General features: G+C 39.4%; 1 protein-coding gene across 1 annotated transcript in view; it reads right to left on the reverse strand.

Moving 5' to 3' along the window:
• CHODL (chondrolectin) overlaps window positions 1-23,382 on the reverse strand; it is a 456,335-nt gene that overhangs the window by 378,058 nt on the left and 54,895 nt on the right. The window lies entirely within an intron of this gene.

A 23,382-nucleotide genomic window follows, 5' to 3' on the forward strand; every position in this document is an offset into this window, starting at 1 on the left:
AGGAGAAATATTGCTGAATTCTTTTTCTCGGCAAGGAACATCCCTGAGAAAGAGAATGTGCCCTGAGGGTAGGCCTATAAACGGCCCCCTTGGAGGCAGCTGTCTTTCACAGTCGAAGCCAAAGGGACGAAATAAGCCCCGGTCTCCTGTAGCACTCCCAGGCTTATTAGGACAAGGAAATTCCCGCCTAATAAATTTTGGTCAGACAGGTTGTCTGCTCACAAACCCTGTCTCCTGATAAGATGTTATCAATGACAATGTGTGCCTGAAACTTCATTAGCAATTTTAATTTTGCCCCCTCCTGTGGTCCTGTGATCTCGCCCTGCCTCCACTTGCTTTGTGGTATTTTATTACCTTGTGAAATATGTGATCTCTGTGATCCACACCCTATTCGTGCACTCCCTCCCCTGTTGAAAATCGCTAATAAAAACTTGTTGGTTTTACGGCTCAGGGAGCATCACGGAACCTGCCAACATGTGATGTCTCCCCTGGACACCCAGCTTTAAAATTTATCTCTTTTGTACTCTTTCCCTTTATTTCTCAAACCAGCCGAGATGCTTACAGAAATAGAAAAGAACCCATGTTAACTATCTGGGGCAGGTTCCCCCGATACTTGGTTTTAATAAATGTAAGAGTTTGCAATAGTCTTTCATGTGAGAATACTCATGCCATCACACTCAGAAGTGACTAGAATGATGTTGATTCACGACAGTACAGTTTTCTGCTTACTTATCTCTGGTTTATGGTTTGGCACATTTTCTAACTTTAATCCATTAATTCAGTCACTACACAACCCAATGAGGCTAAGGCTGTGGAGTTAAAATTGGGCATGAATCAGTTATAGTTTCACTCTGTTTTATAACAATGCATTAAAACTTTTATCTTGATTAGTCTTCCTACATATCCATCTCAAGGGTTATAGGTGAAATCAGACAAGATATTCATCACCACAATTTGAAAAACAACTCTAAATGCATGCCCTGACTTGGATCAAAAGCACTAATTGCCACAGGAAAGATGACATGCTTTAACTGGTTTACAAATCTTATGGTAGCATTGATAAATAGAACCTTTCTTCTGTCACTTACAATATCATAAATTTTCAGAAGATACACATGGGCTTTTGACTATGGTAAATAAGTTTAACCCATCATTTAAATAATCCCTTTTTATTATGAAAATCATGCTGTATTATGTGCTATAATTACAATTCCTCATTCAAATATAGTGACTCAGCATACCACCTAATCAAGATCAACACTGCATTTCTCACTGCCTTTATTTCCACCTTTGTCAAACCCAACAAGTGCAATAGTACCTGCACTCAAGGATTTAGCAAATATGTAGTCACTTTTTATGTCAGAGTAACTGACTTTAAGTTTTATGAATCATTTGATCAAGGAACACTATGCTTCTTAAAGTCTATTTTAAGTTTCTAACATACTCATGATGTACTAATATGTGCTATAGATATACAAAATTAATATCAAAGACATGATCCACTGGATTAGTCAGAGTTCTACAGAAAAACAGAACTAATAGGATGAAACTTTCTCTCTCACTCTCTCTCTCTCAGAAATTGACTCATTTCATTATAGAGGCTATGTCCCAAGTTCTTCAGTCAGTAAGCTGGAGACCCAGGAGAGTCAACAGTGCTGGCTCCAGTCTGAAGGTTGGCAGGCTCAAGACCTGGGGAGAGCCAATGTTTCAGCTCAAAGCAGTCAGGCAGGAGGAGTTCCCTCTTACTCAGCCTTTTGTTGTAAAAAATAATAATATAAAAATAATCTTTTGTTTACTACTAAAAGATACAAAAGATAAAATGCCTAAAATAACCTAAAAATTAAAAAAAAAATCAAGTACAGAGATGGGAGAGAAAAATAACAGACTACCTCAGCATTTTTTAATATGAATTCAGGTTTTCACTGATTGGTTGAGTCACACCTACATTAGAGAGGGCCATCGGCTTGACTCACTTTACCAATATGGTTAATCTCACCCAGAAACACCTGCAAAGACACACCCAGAATAATGTTTAACTGAATGTCAGGGCACTTGTACCCTAGTCAAAGTGACACATAAAACTAACCATCATACCCACATATACACATTAAAAAAAATTATTTAGGGAAGAAATAAGATAACAAAAAATAGTAAAAATGACAAAATAATATAATTTAGTGCTAAATTACATGGTAAAGGCTATAATTCCTACATAACTTCAGAAGGGGAGTAATCAGAGAACTACTGATTAAAAATTGTACAATAAATATGTTTAATTTGTGTACAAGTGATTAAGACCAAAAAAATTACAGAAAAAATAATAATATAAAAATAATCTTTTGTTTACTACTAAAAGATACAAAAGATAAAATGCCTAAAATAACCTAAAAATTAAAAAAAAAATCAAGTACAGAGATGGGAGAGAAAAATAACAGACTACCTCAGCATTTTTTAATATGAATCTTGATAGCATTTTATACCTCCATGTGAAAAGAATGCTCTGGATGAGAGAAAATGGCTTTTGATGCCACATATTCTGTAAACACCTGCTGTTCGTAAGTGTTTCAGCAAATAATTCAACCTGCTGGGAATCCTTGGGTTATAATTTTTATATTCATAGCTCCTCAAAAATTTTTAGAGATTTTCAGCAAAAGAGGAAAAGCAAATAATGCCAAGCTGAATAATATCTGAGAGTAATGAGTATTATTCACTGCTTTAGTTTCTGTGCATTACCCATCAGATTCTATTCTTTCACAGGTAGTATTTTAATGCAAGTGGTACAAAGAAGAATATCACATTCATTTACTTCTCCCAAGGATTAGGCAATGGTGTGTAAGCAATCCCATTGGCCAACCTTGACAGCAGTTTTTACTGTGAACTAATCATAGAAATTATTATGCAAAAGTCTGACAATATCTCCCTAATATTTCTTGAAGGCATCAATCCCAAACAGCCTCAAGGTTATCAAAGTGCCTACAGCTGAAAGCACATTATCTTTCTTTAATTTTTGCTTTTACAGTAATTCTAGATCAACACTCTGAGTTGATCAGACCACTATTTTCTAGAGGTTTAATAGCCCAGCAGAGGCTAACTGAATGCCCTCTAACCACAAATAAGAATGACAAAATCTACTCCATTTTTGCTGATTCCCCTAAACTGTCTTAAGACAATAATTTTCTGACTGGTCACTCCTTTGCAGGGATCAGATGAACTGAAGCTGCCCCGTCTCTTTAAATTTTCCTGGCATCCAGAGCAGCCTTTCTCAACTAGGGTTCTGAGAGAGAATCAAACTCAATGCCATGAGGCAACTACTGTATGTACAATGAATTGCCTGGGTCCCTGTGCATCTAAAATGATACCAGCTAAAGACCACCTATGGAAAATAGTCACACAGTGATTTCATTTTCTCTAGGGTTTAATCCTTTTAATAAAGCCAAATTGAGAAACACTGATAGAGTAAGGGGGTAAAATGGTATAACATATTTAAGATACACATCCTGGCCCAGCGACTTCTTAAATGGCTTTCCTTCTGCATTTAACCAAAAAAACCATGGTAATATCCATCACTTAATCAAAAATTACCAGATATGCCGAGAGACAGCACAAAGGGCCAAAAATCGAGGAAAAACAAAAACAGATAAAATACATAAGATGAAAAAGAAAGCAAGTATATTTAAATACAGTTTAATATATACTTTTTTTTAAGACACAAGGTCTTGTTCTGTGGCATAGTAGCATAATCATTGCTGACCAAAATCTCTAACTCTTGGGCTCAAGTGATCCTCCTGCCTCAGCCTCTTGAGTAGCTAAGACTACAGGCACATGCTACCACACCCAGCTATGTTTTAAATTTTTTGTAGAGACTGTGTCTCACTATGTTACCCAGGCTAGTCTCAAACTCCGGTCTCAAGCAATCCTCCTCCCTCAGCCTCCCAAAATGCTGGGATTACAGGTTTAAGCCATTGCACCCAGCCCTAAAAATATCTTTTAAACTCGGAATAAGCGAATCATGTATTTGTTTTGAATATATTAAATAACAAGATTCAGTAGCAAGTCTAATAATAAGTTCAATGTCAAAATAGAAATGAGTATAATTATTTTGAAATATCTGTAATGCAATATAAAAATATCTATAATTCTATAAGTGACAAAGTAAGAGATACTGGAAATACTCTTCAAGTTAACACTATATTCACAATCAAAAGAGATCTTAAATTTTAATTAGACGTTCATGAATAATAAATAGACCTGGCAAGTTGATCTAGTAGACCTGTCATCCCCTAGGACCCCAGGGTCCTTCCTTCAGTGAAACCTCTCCCTCTGGCCAACTGAAGAACTATAAAAAAGTTTGTGGAGGACTGCAAGAGAAGTACTAGAGGGCAGCCTTGGAAGTGGGGTATGTCATTTCCACACATATTCCCTGGCCAGAGCTTAGACATAGAGTCCCACCTATCTGCAAGGAAGCTGGAAACTTGTTTAGCTCTGAAGGGAAGAGGAAAAAGAATTCTCTTTTCTTCAGGTACTGAGCACAAACAGCATGATTAGCGGCAACTGGGTCAATACAACATAATCATATAGGGCCAAATGTAGAAGAACAACAAAATCTGTGGAGAGGCAGAAAAGGAGTAGGTTTGACAAAGGAGAAAAACCCAAGTCAACATTAGGGTACTGGTGATAAAAATATCAATCTTCCTCTTGCCAGCTGTGTGAATTTACACATGAAAGTAGGAATGCAAAAAAAAGAAGGATATATCTAATATTCAGCTTTTGACTACCGAAAAAACTCAAAGAAACTCTTGAATCCACAGTGAAGCATTAGTCGTGCAAGCCAGCCTATTTTGATAAAGAAAGGTGGTCTCTAAACTATAAAAGCTTCGTTCTCATGTCAGGAGCCAAACCTAGATGACTTAACTTGAATCACAGAGTTTTACTAAAAGCTCTAGGATACAATAAGTATTCAATGTAAAAGACATTCATTTAATTCAGTAAAAATGAAATAAATATTTAGAAGGAATTTCAGTAGGATGAAAATATAGCCTGGGTCTTTGAGAAGGAACTTGGTTTCCCAAACTTAAATTCCAATAAAGAAAAAAAAAAAAAAGACAGAACCCTTGACAGAGACTCTAGATTATTTGAGAGAGAGGATCAGAATGTCCAGCGTTGTCCCCCTTTCTCCACTGAGTGCATCATGAAGTGGGTGTGAAAGGCGAGACACAAACAGACGGTAGTGAGCAGCATATTCTCCATGAGCAACATTTGGTATGTAGGAGATCTTGGAGCTCTCATGACCCAAGATGTGGAACTTGAGAGACTTGATGTTGAGAAATTTGAAGGATCTGGTACTGGGAGAGTGAGACCATAAAACACAGGACCCTAGAAAACCCAAACTGAAAGGACTATCACATCAACAGGTGGTCTCAGCAAGAAGCCCAAATAGATTGGCGGGATTATCTATGCCTTAGTGAACAGCAACCCAAGGGAAGCAGGCACTGAACAGGTTAATCATTCCCCAGTGTTGAGAAGGCAGCCCCACACCAGAAGACTCCTGCATACTGAATTAAACAATCCAATCTTCTCCTGGAGTAAACATGCCATCTTGGGGGAAAGAGGAGAAGTGAGAGCTTGTGAGAAGCGGGGAGAGAGTCTTGATAGGAAGTTTGAACTTTGAAATAATATTTTATTCTACCACCCATCTAAAGACTAATTAATCACAAATGCTAAACCAATCAGAAGAAAACTTTTGTTAAACCAGAAAAGGTTGTTACCTCTCATAGACAAGTTAAGTGTTTTCTACCACATTCATGCTTCCACCGGCAGCAGAACTGGGGTATGCAGAGCTACATGCAATCAACTATGGCAAATAAAAGAGGCAGCATGTTTTGTGCAGATCCGTATTGTAGTGTATACTTTAACCCCAAAAGACAGAAAGGAATTAGAGGTAGTTCATGTCTCCCTTGAACTTATACTCCAAGAACATAGTTGTATGTTCTTAGGGAATTTTTCCATAAGATAAATGGAAAAATAGAAATAGGTATAAGCAGCAGGTAGCATAAAGTAGAGATGGATAAAATGGGAGGAAGACAAGCATCCTTGGAAAAGGAAAGCATGTTGGGTTTTAGAGAATGAATAAGAGTTCATCATGTGTTAGGAAGAATTCCCTGCAGGTAAACATAACAATCAGCCACATGCACAGAAGAGCAGGAGAGCTGAGAATGTTCAGTTTAGTCTCACTGCAGCATGATAGAGAAACCTAATCTTCAGACACAATTCCATTCTCTGGTGACTAATGTTTTAGCTTAGAGAATAGAAACTACTTTTGTTTCAAGATGTTAAAATTATATTTTTAGGGAGAATATATTTGACAGTGTAATGGAGGGGGCAAGCTATAGTATTGTTCAACTAGCAAATCTTAGAAGTGACATTTCAAAAATAAATTTGTGTGATTATTGCTCTTCTCTTTAATCCAGAAAATAGACTCCAGATGGTTACAAATGTTTATTTCTAAGATGTAAAAGATGAGATATCTTTTCACTCTATCCAGTCTCAAGGTCTTAAGCAATGTCTACTTTTAAACAATTACACCATGCTTGATGCCACTAATTAACTGTTTTGTTTTAAAATGCCTTTGCTATTGAAATGTTTATTCACATTATTTTGTGTCATAGTGAGAGTAATGTGCATTTATCGGTCAGGCATTGTGGCTCACACCTGTAATCCCAGCATGTTGGGAGGCCGAGGTGGACAGATCACGAGGTCAAGAGATCAAGACCATCCTGGCTAATACGGTGAAACCCCGTCTCTACTAAAAATATTTTAAAAATTAACTGGGCGTGGTGGCGGGCACCTGTAATTCCAGCTACTCAAAAGGCTGAGGCAGCAGAATCGCTTGAACCTGGGAGGCGAGGTTGCAGTGAGCCGAGATCACGCCACTGCACTCCAGCCTGGGCGACAGAGTGAGACTCTGTGTCAAAAAAAAAGAAAAGAAAAAAGAAAGCCATTATCTAGCATATTCTTTATAAATTTTGCCCAAAGATTATTATGCTGTATTCTTTTTAAGTGGTAGTTTAAAATGATTACATTTCAAATGTCTCAACAGTATTTTGATTATTTTATTCAGCTGAAATTCAAAGATTAAGTTGAAGAATACAATCCTGATTTTATAGATAAAGAAATGCTTTCAGGCCATGACCAAGATTGTGAGGGCTGGTCTTATAAATACATTGTATGACATGAGGATTCTAGAAAGTTCCACCTGCCCAAATATATTTCGTCTACTTGCCAGGGCACCAAGTATGCTTTACTAAAAATTCATAGCTTTTGATTTCAAACATTTGTTGACCATCATTAATCCTTTACTAAAGTGCCAATATCCCTGCAAGGGACCTTTTAATGTCTACATTAAAAGTCATTATCAAAGAATAACTTTCAATAGCATTTCCCAACAGGTATCTGGTACATGACTAAGAGGTTCCATGATCAGATATGATGAAGAAATACTGAACATTATTTTTCTCTCTTACAGAGTCACAATATATGTGCATATATATATATATATTCCTTTATTAGCATATGAAAGACTCTGAAGAGTTCAACAATTATTTTTTAAAGGAATTTTAAACTTTTCAAAACTTAGCAAATCCAAAACTCTTAACTCTTATAGCTCCAATGGCACTTATGACTGCTATGAGAATTATAATAACAGCTAGCTGAGAGCAAGACGCCAGTAAACAAAAGACTGACAACTGTAGTGGAGCCAGAAAGGAGCACTCAAATGGCTAAGAAACCGCTGAGAGTGAAGATGAAATTTTCCCAAGGAAAAACTGGACTTGTTCAACTCTTTTTCTTGGACAGGTTCTAGGGTCGATCCAAACCATTGGATGGATAAAATTCATCTTGTCTAGGCAGCTTCATTTCATCACAGCTAAGTCCCCACATGATCTCATCCATTGAGATGCATTTTAAGGTTATATCACTATTATCTAAAGACCGCACAAGAAGCCATCATATAGATTCCATTCCTGTGCTTGCTATTTGGAAGAAGTCAAGCATGTTGTCTATTATCTTGTTCAGTGTCTCTTATATAAAGCACCACATTGAAAATGCTTTTCAGAACTTAGCACTAAAAACAGTTTTGCCTTCCCTGAGGAACTGAAATCCTCTTTCCTTTCTGAAAAGGAGCAATAGGTCTTTCTACTTGCTTTGATAGCAGGAAACCCAAAGCTTAATAGCAGCACAAGTAATAATAACCACATAGGCCTTTATGGCCTGAAAGATTTTTTTTTTTTTTTTTGAGAAAGTTATCCCTCTATCACTCAGGCTGGAATGCAGTGTGCGATCTCGGCTCACTGAAGCCTCACCTGTTGGACTCAAGCAATCACCCCACCTTAGCCTCCCGAGTAGATGGGACTACCTAGTAGCTTAGCACCACCACGTCTGGCTAATTTTTTTTATTTCTGTAGCGACGGGGTTTTGCCATAATACCCAGGCTGGTCTCGAACTCCTGATCTCAAGTGATCCACCCATCTTGGCCTCCCAAAGTGCTGGAATTACAGGTGCGAGCCACCACACTGGGTCAAAAGTTTTTTCTTGACTCCCTACTCTTATTAATGCCTCCTCTGGTCATGACTGAATTTCTCAATCTCCATTTGTTTGTTGTGTGTGCTTGTCATAAATCATTGCAAACCCATTCAGAAATGTGAGAGATGATAAGCGAGAAGATGGAAAGATTAAAAAAGACAAACAGAGGCCAGGCGTGGTGGCTCATGCCTGTAATCCCAGCACTTTGGGAGGCCAAGGCAGGTAGATCATGAGGTCAGGAGATCAAGACCATCCTGGCTAACACGATGAAACCCTGTCTCTACTAAAAATACAACAAAATTAGCTGGGCGTTGTGGTGGGCACCTGTAGTCCCAGGTTCTCGGGAGGCTGAGGCAGGAGAATGGCGTGAACCAGGAAGGTGGAGCTGGCAGTGAGCCCAGATCGTGCCACTGCACTCCAGCTCTCATCATCGCTTGGGTTGAAGGAATTCCATTGTAGATAGGCTGAGAAATAACCTCACAACAGTCAGTGAGCACACACCAGGGATAGGCCAAAGAACTTAGGAGGTAACATCCAGGAAAGACTGTCTCCTTTGCGGATCTGCAGAGGGCTACGAGTCTGTTAACCCATTCTGCTGAAAACAACAGATTGGCTAATAAGGCAAAGTTAGGGTGAGACATGACTCGGAGAGTAGATAAACACACATACACACACACATACCCAAACACAAACGTACTCAGCGAATGTGTTTGGGTGAGGAGGAGTGAATTTGAAGGGGAAACCCCAAATTACCTATTCAGAATACATTCTGTAATAAGGAGAAATTGTAGGACAAGAATTTGTTTTACAAAGGGCTCCAAAACATGCAGCAAATATACAGTTGATTGGTCCCATCATAGGAACCACATTCAGATACGATTCCTGAATAGCACTGCCAACTTTATTGTCCAATAGTAACCTGAACTATCAGTATTTTAATGTTATGACGTGGAGTCAAAAAGCCCTTTCTCATGCCTGAGAGACCAGCAGGCAGACAGTAAGTACCAGAATCTATACAGATGGGGAAGCTATATCAGGAGTGTCGATTTTGATTCTAATTTTCCAAAGGCACAATTATCTGCTGATCTGAAGGGCTCCTTGCATGTGATACCTTATAGTGTAACTATTCTGCAGAAATTATTGGAGCGAGGGGTAACATTATTGCTTCTGTAATTTTCCCAATGGAAACTGCATCTATTTATTCATCTCAACAGACACGAATAGCTTTCCATGCCTAGTCACTGGGGCTGAGGGTTTACAAAACCAAATAAAGCACAGTCCTTGCCTTAAAAAGGCTAAGGGTTCCAAAGTTCTGGTCTTATTTTTATAAACTGACCTTTAGTCTCTCAAAATCCTTGCCCTGCTGAGGTAGAGACAGGGTGAAGTATGCAGCTGTGAGTGGTATGATATTCTTAATGAGTGCACTTGTTTTCAGCTTTTTATTATTAACAACTTGGTTCTAAAGCCCCCATATGTACTCAGAACTGAAAAACTACAGCAACAACAACAACTGGCTTTTATCTTAAGGCCTTTACATGTATCAGTTCATTTCCTCCACAGCCCATGGGATCTGACTGGCAGCTCTTGGCACTTGCACACACCCTTCTTCCCCTTCTTAGGATGTTCGGAGTTCGCAGCCCATGTTGCTTTTCCTTTTTTTTTTTTTTTTTTTTTTTTTTTTTTTGAGACACCTGTTTCATCCAGACTGGAGTGCAGTGGCATGATCATAGCCCACTGCAGCCTCAACCTCCCAGGCTCAAGCAATCCTACCACCTCAGCCTCCTGAGTAGCTGGGACTACACGTGCACGCCACCACACCCGGCTAATCTTTGTATTCGATCTTGTTGTTTTTTCCACACCACACTGCATGTGTGTGCTGAACTTTCAGTCTGCCCATAAACCCGGTCAGCCCAACATCTCACTGAACCACTGCTCTTCTGTCACTCCAGGACCACAGCGGGCATGAGGCTTCTCTACAATAATTGTAGTCTGCCCAGGCTACTCCCAACAAAGCAAGATATGAGTTCCTCTGCTCTCAGATTCACCCAGTGGGTCAGACATTCCTATAATTCCTCCAACCCTAACCCTACAGAGACCTAAATCTTAAGAGACAAAATGGTGCCCTACCAGCTTTAGAAACTCACACCAGCTGCTAACTATCTCGCTTCCTTTTCTTAATTCTGAAGCTCCACTCACACGCCAAGAATATTTTAAAAATTAAAAAGACAAAAAAAACTTCTCTGTGTGTCAGAAAAACTGGCTTTGAATCTATTCTCACCCTGCTGTGTTGTTTATGGATAAATCTGATGTATTCTTTCTGCAGGCTTTGAAAACTGATGCTAAAAATCTTGCTTTGGGGAGATTTATAAAAACTTTTTCTGGTTCAAAAATTAGGTTCTTCATTCAAAGTTGAGGCTTTCTTTTTTTTTTTTTTCTTTTTTTTGAGATGGAGTCTTGCTCTGTTGCCCAGGAGGCTGGAGTGCAGTGGCATGATCTTGGCTCACTACAACCTCTGCCTCCCAGGTTCAAGTGATTCTCCTGCCTCAGCCTCGCGAGTAGCTGAGATTATAGGCACGTGCCACCACACCCAGCTGATTTTTGTATCTTTAGCAGAGATGGGGTTTCACCATGTTGGCCAGGCTGGCCTCAAACTTCTGACCTCAGGTGGTCCACCCACCTTGGCCTCCTAAAGTGCTGGGATTACAGGCGTGAGCCACCGCACCCAGCTAAAACTTAGGCTTTTAAGATCTTTATTACTTCCATGATTTCCAAATAATAAACTGTCTTCTTTGCTTGGCTAAATCTGTTTTTCCTCTTAAATATCGGATGCCACTGACTGCAAGGGTAAAGACCATACAACATTGAGGAAAAAAATGTGGAAAAGAAAAATATCTGTTTTAATTATCTCAAAATTTTATTCTGAGACAAATATAATTAAGCACCCAGTCCAATACATGCATTTCCTCTTGAAACTCTATTTCTCTTTTAAGTAACCTTTTTACTGATGTGTCACTTACAAACAGAAAAGCACACAGATTATAAATGTACAGCTTGATGAATGTTCACCAAGTGAAATATACCCTTGTCACTGCCATAGGTCAGGAAGTCGAATGTGAACAGTCTCCCACCCACACCCCAAAAGAACTTACTATGCTGACTCCCATCATTATTCATTAACTTTACTAGTTTTTTAACTTCATGTAAGTGGCATCACACACTGTGCTTTTTTAGATCTGGGTTATTTCTCTCAAATTACATATGTGAGACTCATCCCACAGTGTTGCACATGGCAATAGCTTATTCATTTTTATTGCTTTGTGGATTTCCCTTGTATAAAATTTATTTACTCATTTTACTGCTGATAGACATTTTCGTTGTTTCCAGTTGAAGGTTATTGTAAACAAAGATGCTAAGAACATTCTTCTACATGCCTTTTGGTATGCATATGTTTGTATTTCTGTTAGTAATACACCTAGGAAAAGTACTACTAAATCATAGGATTATGTGTTTAGCTATATAGTAGATATTGCCACACAATTTTTTGAAGTGGTTTTAGCAATTTGAACTCTCATTAACATTTGAGAATTCCAATGACTCCTTGTTTGCATTAACATTTAATATTGTCAGTTTTTGTTTTGTTTTGCTTTGCTTTTTGAGACAGAGTCTCGCTCTGTCACCCAGCCTGGAGTGCAGTGGCATGATCTCGGCTCACTGAAACCTCCACCTCTCCGGTTCAAGCAATTCTTCTGCCTCAGCCTCCCAAGTAGCTGGGACCACAGGCAAGCGCCACCACGCGCAGCTAATTTTTGTATTTCTAGTAGAGATGGGGTTTCACCATATTGGCCAGGCTAGTCTCAAACTCCTGACCTCATGATCCACCTGCCTCAGTGTCCCAAAGTGCTGGGATTACAGAAGTGAGCCACCGCGCCGGCCATAATGTCAGTTTTTTTAATGATAGCTGTTCTCATGATTGAGTAGTGGTATCTTACTGTGTTTTAACTTGCATTTCCCTGATGAATAAGATACCTTTTCATGTGCTTATTTGCTATTTGGATGTACTTTTTGTGAAGTGTTTGTTAGAGCCATTTGTCATTTTTCTATTCATTTTCTATTACCTAATCTTTGGTCTCCAAAGGGATGGAATTCTCTTATTAGCTATCCTGAGGTGCAAACTGATCCAGGGAATTGGAAATTCAACCAAGATCTCACGGGGTAGAAGAGGAAATGTTTAAAAATGAAGCAGTAGGAAGCTAGGCAGACAAAAAGAAAATGTAATGGTCATTTCACATGGCCTCTAGTTCCCTTGGAATATGGCATAAACATGGACTATTTGGTCTCATGTGAACTAGCCCCACTCTATCTCTCTAGGTTTGTCACATACTTCTCTCTCCTCTTTTTTTTGTATTCTACCATGTTGATATCACAATTCAAATGCACCAAGTTCTCACCAAATTCCGAGCCTTTACTCATGTGGTATTGTTGTATACCCTGTATACTTTCGTCTTGATTCTTAACCACCTCCCCAAACCAAATTATCTTCTTATTAGGTATTAGCTTAAGTATTTCCTCTGTAGAGAATGCTTTTCCAAACTAGCTTTAATCACCACCTTTTGAGCATCAAAAAACCCTATTATTTTCATTTGTTCCATTCTTGATTACAGTTCTCTTAAATATATGCATCTCTATACTCTAAACTCCATGAAGAAAAGGACTAAGTCGGCCTTGTTCATGGCAGAATTATAAGCCACAGCACAGTGCCTGGTCCATGGGAAGCCCTCAGTAAATCTATTTTGTTTTATTTTGATTAACTTAATAACCACTCAGTTTAATAATTTTTCATTGCCCTTAACAGGTGTTTCTTCCTTAAATGTTGGTGTTAGCAGAGTGATTGCCTTAACTTCATGGTCTTCTCTGGCTACCCTCTGCTCAAAGGCAGTCTCATCTATTCACATGCATTTAACTACCAGCTATATACTATAACTTAAAAATAAACTTCTTCACCCTGTCATGGTAAATTTTATGTGTCATCTTGACTGGGCTAAGGGATGTCCAGCTAGTTGGTGAAACATTATTTCTGGGTATGTTTGTGAGAGCATTTCTGGAAGAGAGTAACATATGAGTATGTAGACTGAGTAGAGATGACTCTCACCAATGTGGGTACACATGATCCAATCTTCTGAAAGCCTAAACAGAATGTAAAGGCAGAGAAAGGATAAACTGACTCTTTCTGTTTCAGCCTGGATAGCCAGGCTTTTTACCCCTTAGACATTTGTGGTCCTGGTTCTCGTGCCTTGGGACTGGGACAGTGACTTAACCTCACCACTTTTTCATCCTCAGTTCTGAAGTCTTCAGAGTGAGACCAGGACTTACACCACCTGCTTTCCTAGTTCTCCAGCTCTCAAACAGAAAATTGTGAGACTTTCTTGGTCTCCATAATTGCTTGAGCCAGTTTCCACAATAAATCTCTTGATATATTTTGAGTTCTTTTGGTTCTATTTCTCTGGAGAACCCTGACTAGTACAGACTTTTGTACCAAGAGTGCTTCTAGAGGAACATAATTTTATGAATAACTGTTGTGAATTTGTTCTGGGGTTTATGGAATTGGATTACTAATCTGATCAGGCTTTTAAATGATAATAATTCTATTTCTAGTAGTAAAGAGACCACTAATAGTAAATGGCTATGATATGCAAAATATCTGCATTGGATAGTCCTAATCAACCATTTATAAGAATCAAAGAGCTAAGTGACTGTATATCATAACAGCCAACATTTTCTGAAAACTAAGGAATATAAAGATGTTGGCTCTTTGCTCCTAAAGTCTAGAAGAAGTGTGTTTTGTTTTGTTTTGTTTTTTAAAGGATGACCTCAGGAATTCCAGTTCTCAAGTGCTGCATAAATGGCCTAAGAGCTTCTATGTGTGCTCGGAAGGAGTTCCTTATCTCCTGTAGTCACAGGGCTGAAATTGCTGAAAATCAAACACAGGACCTCATCCTTCAATTGGCTGAATTATAATACAAGTTGAACTTGCAGTCTTGCAGGATGTCTACTGTTAAAGTGAGGCCATTGTTTGGGAAAAAGGTGCGATTCTATGAATTGGGATGGGGGTATGTGGAAAGACTCTGATGAAGCTGGGGACATTAAGTCCCTATATTCTAATGATTCTTCTTTGCTAGTGAAAGAGGTCTTCCCAGTGTCATTGGAAGCAGCTTTCTCATCTTTAGTGAAATCAGCCTCTCTCATCCCAGTGAAAGTGGCCTTCCCATCCACAGTGATAGCGACTTTTCAACTCTATCTGAGGAGCTAGCTTCCGTTGACTAAAGAAATGGTAACAGCCTTCCTTGAGGCAGTTGCCCTGCAAGACAATGCTGATTCTCCTCAGGACCCAGCCCCACTTTTTGCTTCCAGATCTATAACTAGACTCGAGGCCCAGCAGGTTCCTAAAGGTGATATACAAAGTGGGAGCCAAGAGGAGATGCAATATACTTTAAAAGCACTGCTTGAGCTTGCTAATTTATACAAGCAGAAATCTGGGAAACATGTGTGGAAACACCTATTATGAATGTGGGATAATGGTGGAAGGAACAAAATGTTGAATCAGGTTACATTTATTGATATGAGCTCACTAGGCAGAAATTCTGCAGTTAATGTTGCAGCTCAGGGTGACAGAAAGGACTCTAGGCCAGACACCATGGCTTACACCTGTAATCCTGATACTTTGAGAGACCAAGGCAGGAGAACTGCTTGAGCCCAGGAGCTTGAAACCAGCCTAGGCAACATAACAACATAGATAGTGTCTCTACAAAAAAAAAAAAAATTTAAATTAGCCAGGCTTGGTGGCATGCTATACAGTCCCAGCTACTCAGGAGGCTGAGGTGGGAGGATCGGTTGACCTTGGGAAGCATAGGCTGAGTTAGCCAGGACCATGCCACTGCACTCCAACCTGGGTGACAGAGAGAGATCTACTTCAAAAAAAAAAAAAAACTTTTAATAAAAAACTTAATTTAGGGGGCAGTTCCAAGATGGCCCAACAGGAACAGCTCCAGTCTACAGCTCCCAGTGTGAGCGACACAGAAGACGGGAGAGACGGGTGATTTCTGCATTTCCAACTAAGGTAACAGGTTCGTCTCACGGGGGCTTGTCAGACAGTGGGGGCAGGACAGAGGTCACAGCCCACCAAGCGTGAGCCAAAGCAGGATGAGGGATCGCCTCACCTGGGAAGTGCAAGGGGTCAGGGAATTCCCATTCCTAGCCAAGGGAAGTGGTGACGGATGGCACCTGGAAAATCAGGTCACCCCCACCCTAATACTGTGCTTTTCCAATGGTCTTACCAAATGGCACAGCAGGAGATTATATCCCACGCCTGGCTCGGAGGGTCCCACGCCCACAGAGCCTTCCTCATTACTAGCACAGCAGTCTGAGATCCAATGGCAAGGTGGCAGCAAAGCTGGGGGAGGGGCGCCCACCATTGCTGAGGCTTGAGTAGGTAAACAAAGCAGTCAGGAAGTTCGAACTGGGTGGAGTCCACTGCAGCTCAAGGAGGCCTGCCTGCCTATATAGACTCCACCTCTGGGGACAGGGCATAGCTGAAAAAAAGGCAGCAGAAACCTCTGCAGACTTAAATGTCCCTGTCTGACAGCTTTGAAGAGAGTAGTGGTTCTCTCAGCATGGAGTTTGAGATCTGAGAACAGACAGACTGCCTCCTCAAGTGTTTCCCTGACCCCCAAGCAGCCTAACTGGGAGGCACCCTTCTCTAGGGGCAGACTGACACCTCACACAGCCGGGTACCCCTCTGAGACAAAGCTTCCAGAGGAACAATCAGGCAGCAACATTCGCTGTTCAGCAATATTCACTGTTCTGCAGCCTCCGCAGCTGATGCCCAGGCAAACAGGGTCTGCAGTGGACCTCTGGCAAACTCCAACAGACTTGCAGCTGAGGGTCCTAACGGTTAGAAGGAAAAATAACAAACAGAAAGGACATCCACACCAAAACCCCATCTGTACATCACCATCATCAAAGACCTGAGGTAGATAAAAACCACAAAGATGGGGAAAAACCACAGCAGAAAAGCTGAAAATTCTAAAACTCAGAGTGCCTCCCCCCTCCAAAGGAATGCAGTGCCTCACCAGCAACGGAACAAAGCTGGACGGAAAATGACTTTGACGAGTTGAGAGAAGAAGACTTCAGATGATCAAATTTCTCCGAGCTAATGGAGGAAGTTTGAACCCATCACAAAGAAGCTAAAAATCCTGATAAACGATTAGATGAATGGCTAACTAGAAAAACCAGTGTAGAGAAGTCCTTAAATGACCTGATGGAGCTGAAAACCATGGCACAAGAACTACATGACAAATGCACAAGCTTCAGTAGCCAATTCCAACAACTGGAAGAAAGGGTATCAGTGATTAAAGATCAAATGAATGAAATGAAGCGACAAGTTTAGAGAAAAAAGAGTAAAAAGAAATGCGCAAAGCCTCCTAGAAATATGGCACTATGTGAAAAAACCAAATCTACATCTGATTGGTGTACCTGAAAGTGATGGGGAGAATGGAACCAACTTGGAAGACACTCTGCAGGATATTATTCAGGAGAACTTCCCCAACCTAGCAAGGCAGGCCAACATTCAAATTCAGGAAATACAGAGAATGCTACAAAGATACTCCTCAAGAAGAGCAACCCAAGACACATAATTGTCAGATTCACCAAAGTTGAAATGAAGGAAAAAACGTTAACGGCAGCCAGAGAGAAAGGTCAAGTTACCCACAAAGGGAAGCCCATAAGACGAACAGCGGATCTCGTGGCAGAAACTTGACGAGCCAGAAGACAGTGGGGGCCAATATTCAACATTCTTAAAGAAAAGAATTTTAAACCCAGAATTTCATATCCAGCTAAACTAAGCTTCATAAGTGAAGGAGAAATAAAATCCTTTACAGACAAGCAAATGCTTAGAGATTTTGTCACCACCAGGCCTGCGCTACAAGAGCTCCTGAAGGAAGCACTAAACATGGAAAGGAACGATTGGTACCAGCCACTGCAAAAACATGCCAAATTGTAAAGACCATCAATGCTAGGAAGAAACTGCATCAACTAATGAGCAAAATAACCAGCTAACATCATAATGACAGGATCAAATTCACAGAAAACAATATTAACCTTAAATGTAAATGGGATAAATGCTCCAATTAAAAGACACAGGCTGCCCAATTGGATAAAGAGTCAAGACCCATCAGTGCGCTATATTCAGGAGACCCATCTCACGTGCAGATACACACACAGGCTCAAAATAAAGGGATGGAGGAAGATCTACAAAGCAAATGGAAAACAAAAAAGGCAGGGGTTATAATCCTAGTCTCTGATAAAAAAGATTTTAAACCAACAAAGATCAAAAGAGACAAAGAAGGTCACTATATTATGGTAAAGGGATCAATTCGACAAGAAGAGCTAACTATCCTAAATATATATGCACCCAATACAAGAGCACCCAGATTCATAAAGCAAGTCCGTAGAGACCTACAAAGAGACTTACACTCCCACACAATAATAATGGGAGACTTTAACACTCCACTGTCAACATTAGACAGATCAATGAGACAGAAAGTTAACAAGGACATCCAGGAATTGGACTCAGCTCTGCACCAAGCAGACTTAACAGACATCTACAGAACTCTCCACCCCAAATCAACAGAATATACAATCTTCTCAGCACCACATCGTACTTATTCCAAAATTGACCACATAGTTGGAAGTAAAGCACTCCTCAGCAAATGTAAAAGAACCGAAATTATAACAAACTGTCTCTCAGACCACAAGGCAATCAAACTAGAATTCAGGATTAAAAAACTCACTCAAAACCGCTCAACTACATGGAAACTGAATAACCTGCTCCTGAATGACTACTGGGTACATGATGAAATGAAGGCAGAAATAAAGATGTTCTTTGAAACCAATGAGAACAAAGATACAACATACCAGAATCTCTGGGACACATTTAAAGCAGTGTGTAGAGGGAAATTTATAGCACCAAATGCCCACAAGAGAAAGCAGGAAGGATCTAAAATTGACACCCTAACATCACAATTAAAAGAACTAGAGAAAAAAGAGGAAACACATTCAAAAGCTAGCAGAAGGCAAGAAATAACTAAGATCAGAGCAGAACTGAAAGAGATAGAGACACAAAAAACCCTTCAAAAAATCAATGAATCCAGGAGCTGGTTTTTTGACAAGATCAACAAAATTGATAGGCTGCTAGCAACACTAACAAAGAAGAAAAGAGAGAAGACTCAAATAGATGCAATAAAAAAATGATAAAGGGGCTATCACCACCCATCCCACAAAAATACAAACTACCATCAGATAATACTGTAAACACCTCTATCCAAATAAACTAGAAAATCTAGAAGAAATGGATAAATTCCTGGACACATACACCCTCCCAAGACTAAACCAGGAAGAAGTTGAATCCTTGAAAAGACCAATAACGGGCTCTGAAATTGAGGCAATAATTAATAGCCTACCAATCAAAAAAAGGCCAGGACCAGATGAATTCACAGATGAATTCTACTAGAGGTACAAGGAGGAGCTGGTACCATTCCTTCTGAAACTATTCCAATCAGTGGAAAAAGAGGGAATCCTGCCTAACTCATTTTATGAGGCCAGAATCTTCCTGATACCAAAACCTGGCAGAGACACAACAAATAAGAATTTTAGACCAATATCCCTGATGAACATCGATGTAAAAATCCTCAATAAAATACTGGCAAACCGAATCCAGCAGCACATCAAAAAGCTTATCCACCATGATCAAGTGGGCTTCATCCCTGGGATGCAAGGCTGGTTCAACATACACAAATCAACAAACGTAATTCAGCATATCAACAGAACCAAAGACAAAAACCACATGATTATCTCAATAGATGCAGAAAAGGCCTTTAACAAAATTCAACAGCCCTTCATGCTAAAAACCCTCAATAAATTAGGTATTGGTGGGATGTATCTCAAAATAATAAGAGCTATTTATGACAAACCCACAGCCAATATCATACTGAATGGGCAAAAACTGGAAGCATTCCCTTTGAAAACTGGCACAAGACAGGGATGCCCTCTCTCACCACTCCTATTCAACATAGTGTTGGAAGTTCTTGCCAGGGCAATCAGGCAGGAGAAAGAAATAAAGGGTATTCAATTAGGAAAAGAGGAAGTCAAATTGTCCCTGTTTGCAGAAGACATGATTGTATATTTAGAAAACCCCACCATCTCAGCCCAAAATCTCCTTAAGCTGATAAGCAACTTCAGCAAAGTCTCAGGACACAAAATCAATGTGCAAAAATCACAAGCATTCTTTTACACCAATAACAGACAAACAGAGAGCCAAATCATGAGTGAACTCCCATTCACAATAGCTTCAAAGAGAATAAAATACCTAGGAATCCAACTTACAAGGGATGTGAAGGACCTCTTCAAGGAGAACTACAAACCACTACTCAACGAAATAAAAGAGGATACAAACAAAAGGAAGAACATTACATGCTCATGGATAGGAAGAATCAATATCGTGAAAATGGCCATAGTGCCCAAGGTAATTTATAGATTCAATGCCATCCTTATCAAGCTACCAAGGACTTTCTTCACAGAATTGGAAAAAACTGCTTTAAAGTTCATAGGGAATCAAAAAAGAGCCTGCATTGCCAAGACAATCCTAAGCCAAAAGAACAAAGCTGGAGGCATCATGCTACCTGACTTCAAACTATACTACAAGGGTACAGTAACCAAAACAGCATGGTACTGGTACCAAAAAAGAGATATAGACCAATGGAACAGAACAGAGCCCTCAGAAATAACACCACACATCTACAGTCGTCTGATCTTTGACAAACCTGACAAAAACAAGAAATGGAGAAAGGATTCCTTATTTAATAAATGGTGCTGGAAAACTGGCTAGCCATATGTAGAAGGCTGAAACTGGATCCCTTCCTTACACCTTATACAAAAATTAATTCAAGATGGATTAAAGACTTAAATGTTAGACCTAAAATCATAAAAATCCTAAAAGAAAACCTAGGCAATACCATTCAGGACATAGGCATGGGCAAGGACTTCATGACTAAAACACCAAAAGCAATGGCAACAAAAGCCCAAATTGACAAATGGGATCTAATTAAACTAAAGAGCTCTGCACAGCAAAAGAAACCACCATCAGAGTGAACAGGCAACTTACAGAATGGGAGAAAATTTTTGCAATCTACTCATCTGACAAATGGCTAATATCCAGAATCTACAAAGAACTCAAACAAATTTACAAGAAAAAAAAACAAACAATCCCATCAAAAAGTGGGCGAAGGATATGAACAGACTCTTCTCAAAGGAAGACATATATGCAGCCAACAGGAAAAAATGCTCATCATCACTGGCCATCAGAGAAATGCAAATGAAAACCACAATGAGATACCATCTCACACCAGTTAAAATGGCGATCATTAAAGTCAGGAAACAAGAGGTGCTGGAGAGGATGTGGAGAAATAGGAACACTTTTAAACTGTTGGTGGGACTGTAAACTAGTTCAACCATTGTGGAAGACAGTGTGGCGGTTCCTCAAGGATCAGGAATAGAAATACCATTTGACCCAGCCATCCCATTACTGGGGATATACCCAAAGGAGTATAAATCATTCTACTATAAAGACACATGTACATGTACATTTATTGTGGCACTATTCACAACAGCAAAGACTTGGAACCAACCCAAATGTCCATCAATGATAGACTGGATTAAGAAAATGTGGCACATACATATACACCATGGAATCCTATGCAGCCATAAAAAAGGATGAGTTCATGTCCTTTGTGAGGACATGAATGCAGCTGGAAACCATCATTCTCAGCAAACTATTGCAAGAACAGAAAACCAAATATCGCATGTTCTCACTCATAGGTGGGAAATGAAGAATGAGATCACTTGGACACAGGAAGGAGAACATCACACACCAGGTCCTATTGTGGGGAGGGGGTAATGGGGAGGGACAGCATTAGGAGATATACCTAATGTAAATGATGAGTTAATGGGTGCAGCACACCAACATGGCACATGTATACATATGTAACAAACCTGCATGTTGTGCACATGTACCCTAGAACTTAAAGTATAATAAAAAATATATTAATTTTTTAGATATTAGATCAATATACAAAAATCAATTTTATTTCCAGATAGGAGCCATAAGTGAAGGTTTACTTTTAAAAAGATACATATAAAAGAAACAGATAAAAAATGGTACCTAAAAACAAACATAATAAAAGATCTGTGTGAACTTTTATGTAGAAAATTATGAAACTTATGTAAAATAAAAACATTAAAGAAAACCTAATTAAATGAATAGACATACCATCTTCATGTTAGGAAGACTCCATAAAGATTAATTCTCACCCAGATTATAATTTTAATTCGATTAATCCCAGTCTTGACAGGTTTTTTTACCCAGAGTTTAAAAGAGTATACATACTAAAGAAAAGGAAAATCCAAGATAGCTAAGGCAATTTTAAGGAAGAAAAATGGGATAGCAGATTTGTCCTATAACTGCTATAATTTTAATTATAATTGCTATATTATAATTATACAGCTGTTATAATGGTTATAATTTTTAAATAGATATTTTTAAAATTTACATACTTTTAAGTTGTAGCCATTATAACAGTAATTAAAATTACTATAGCAATTGTAGTAGTGCAGGGCAGGCAATTAGCCTAATGGAGGAGTAAAGAGCCCCCAAACAGACTCTAAGTAGAATATGATGTATGACAAATACTGCAATGCTGACTATAGTGAGGGAAAGATGGATTACTCAGTAAAGAGTTCCACAAAGACCTGGCTATTTATATGGGTGGGAGTGATGAATTTAGAGTTTTGATTTACATCATTCACAATCAAAAATTTTAATTTAATTTAAAAAGAAGGGCTTAACAGTTTGTTGGTCTGGTTGACTGAAACATGAGTCAAAAGATGGCCCATGGCCCACCGCCCCCATAAGTGAATTGGAAATGCTTGACCTCCCTTGGTTTAATGCAGAGGAAGGTATTCAAAGTCTTAGGGAGAGCAAAATATTAGAGTATATTAGAATAGACCTACTTACCCACACTAGGAGGGTCCAGAAAACACACCCTTCACCAACACTTTGAGAAATAAATTTGTGAAGGAAGCCCCAGCATCCTTGACAACACCTAACGTAATGGGAGTAATGAGATCTTGGGTGGCCAGGGCCGAGTCTGGCACTCAACCAGCAAAGGCAAGATGGATGTACCCTAATGGTCAGTAGAGTCAAAGCAGCAGTCAGAATATTCTGACCCTTGCAGAGCAATGACATTGGCTAATCACAGTGTTCCTACAAATGAAATAGAAAGTCTACACATTCTTACTTGATCTAAATAAGCAGAAAAGTTCTAGGTCAAGTGAACAAAACTGTATTTCAAAAACAGAGAGACATAGCCCTTCAATCAATTTCTAGACTTGGGCCAGTTTACAGACCCAGAACTCCTTGAATGAAGCAGAGGCAACCTCTCCTCAAGAAAAAAACACGGTACATTACCTGAAACTTATGCTGTTAATCTTTCTCCTAACCTTCCCTAAAGAGACATAGGGCCTTTTATCAGTGTAACTGTGCACTGGGAAGAAAGAAAAGAATCAGACATTTAAGAGACTACTAGACACTGGCTCTCAAATGACAGTAATTACAGGAGACCCAAAGTGTCACTGCGGCCCTTTATCAGAGTATTGGCTTATAAAGTTCAGGTGATCGATGGGGTTTTAGCTCTGGTC

Source organism: Macaca thibetana, chromosome 3 (genome assembly GCF_024542745.1).
Source record: "Macaca thibetana thibetana isolate TM-01 chromosome 3, ASM2454274v1, whole genome shotgun sequence".
Taxonomy (NCBI): domain Eukaryota; kingdom Metazoa; phylum Chordata; class Mammalia; order Primates; family Cercopithecidae; genus Macaca; species Macaca thibetana.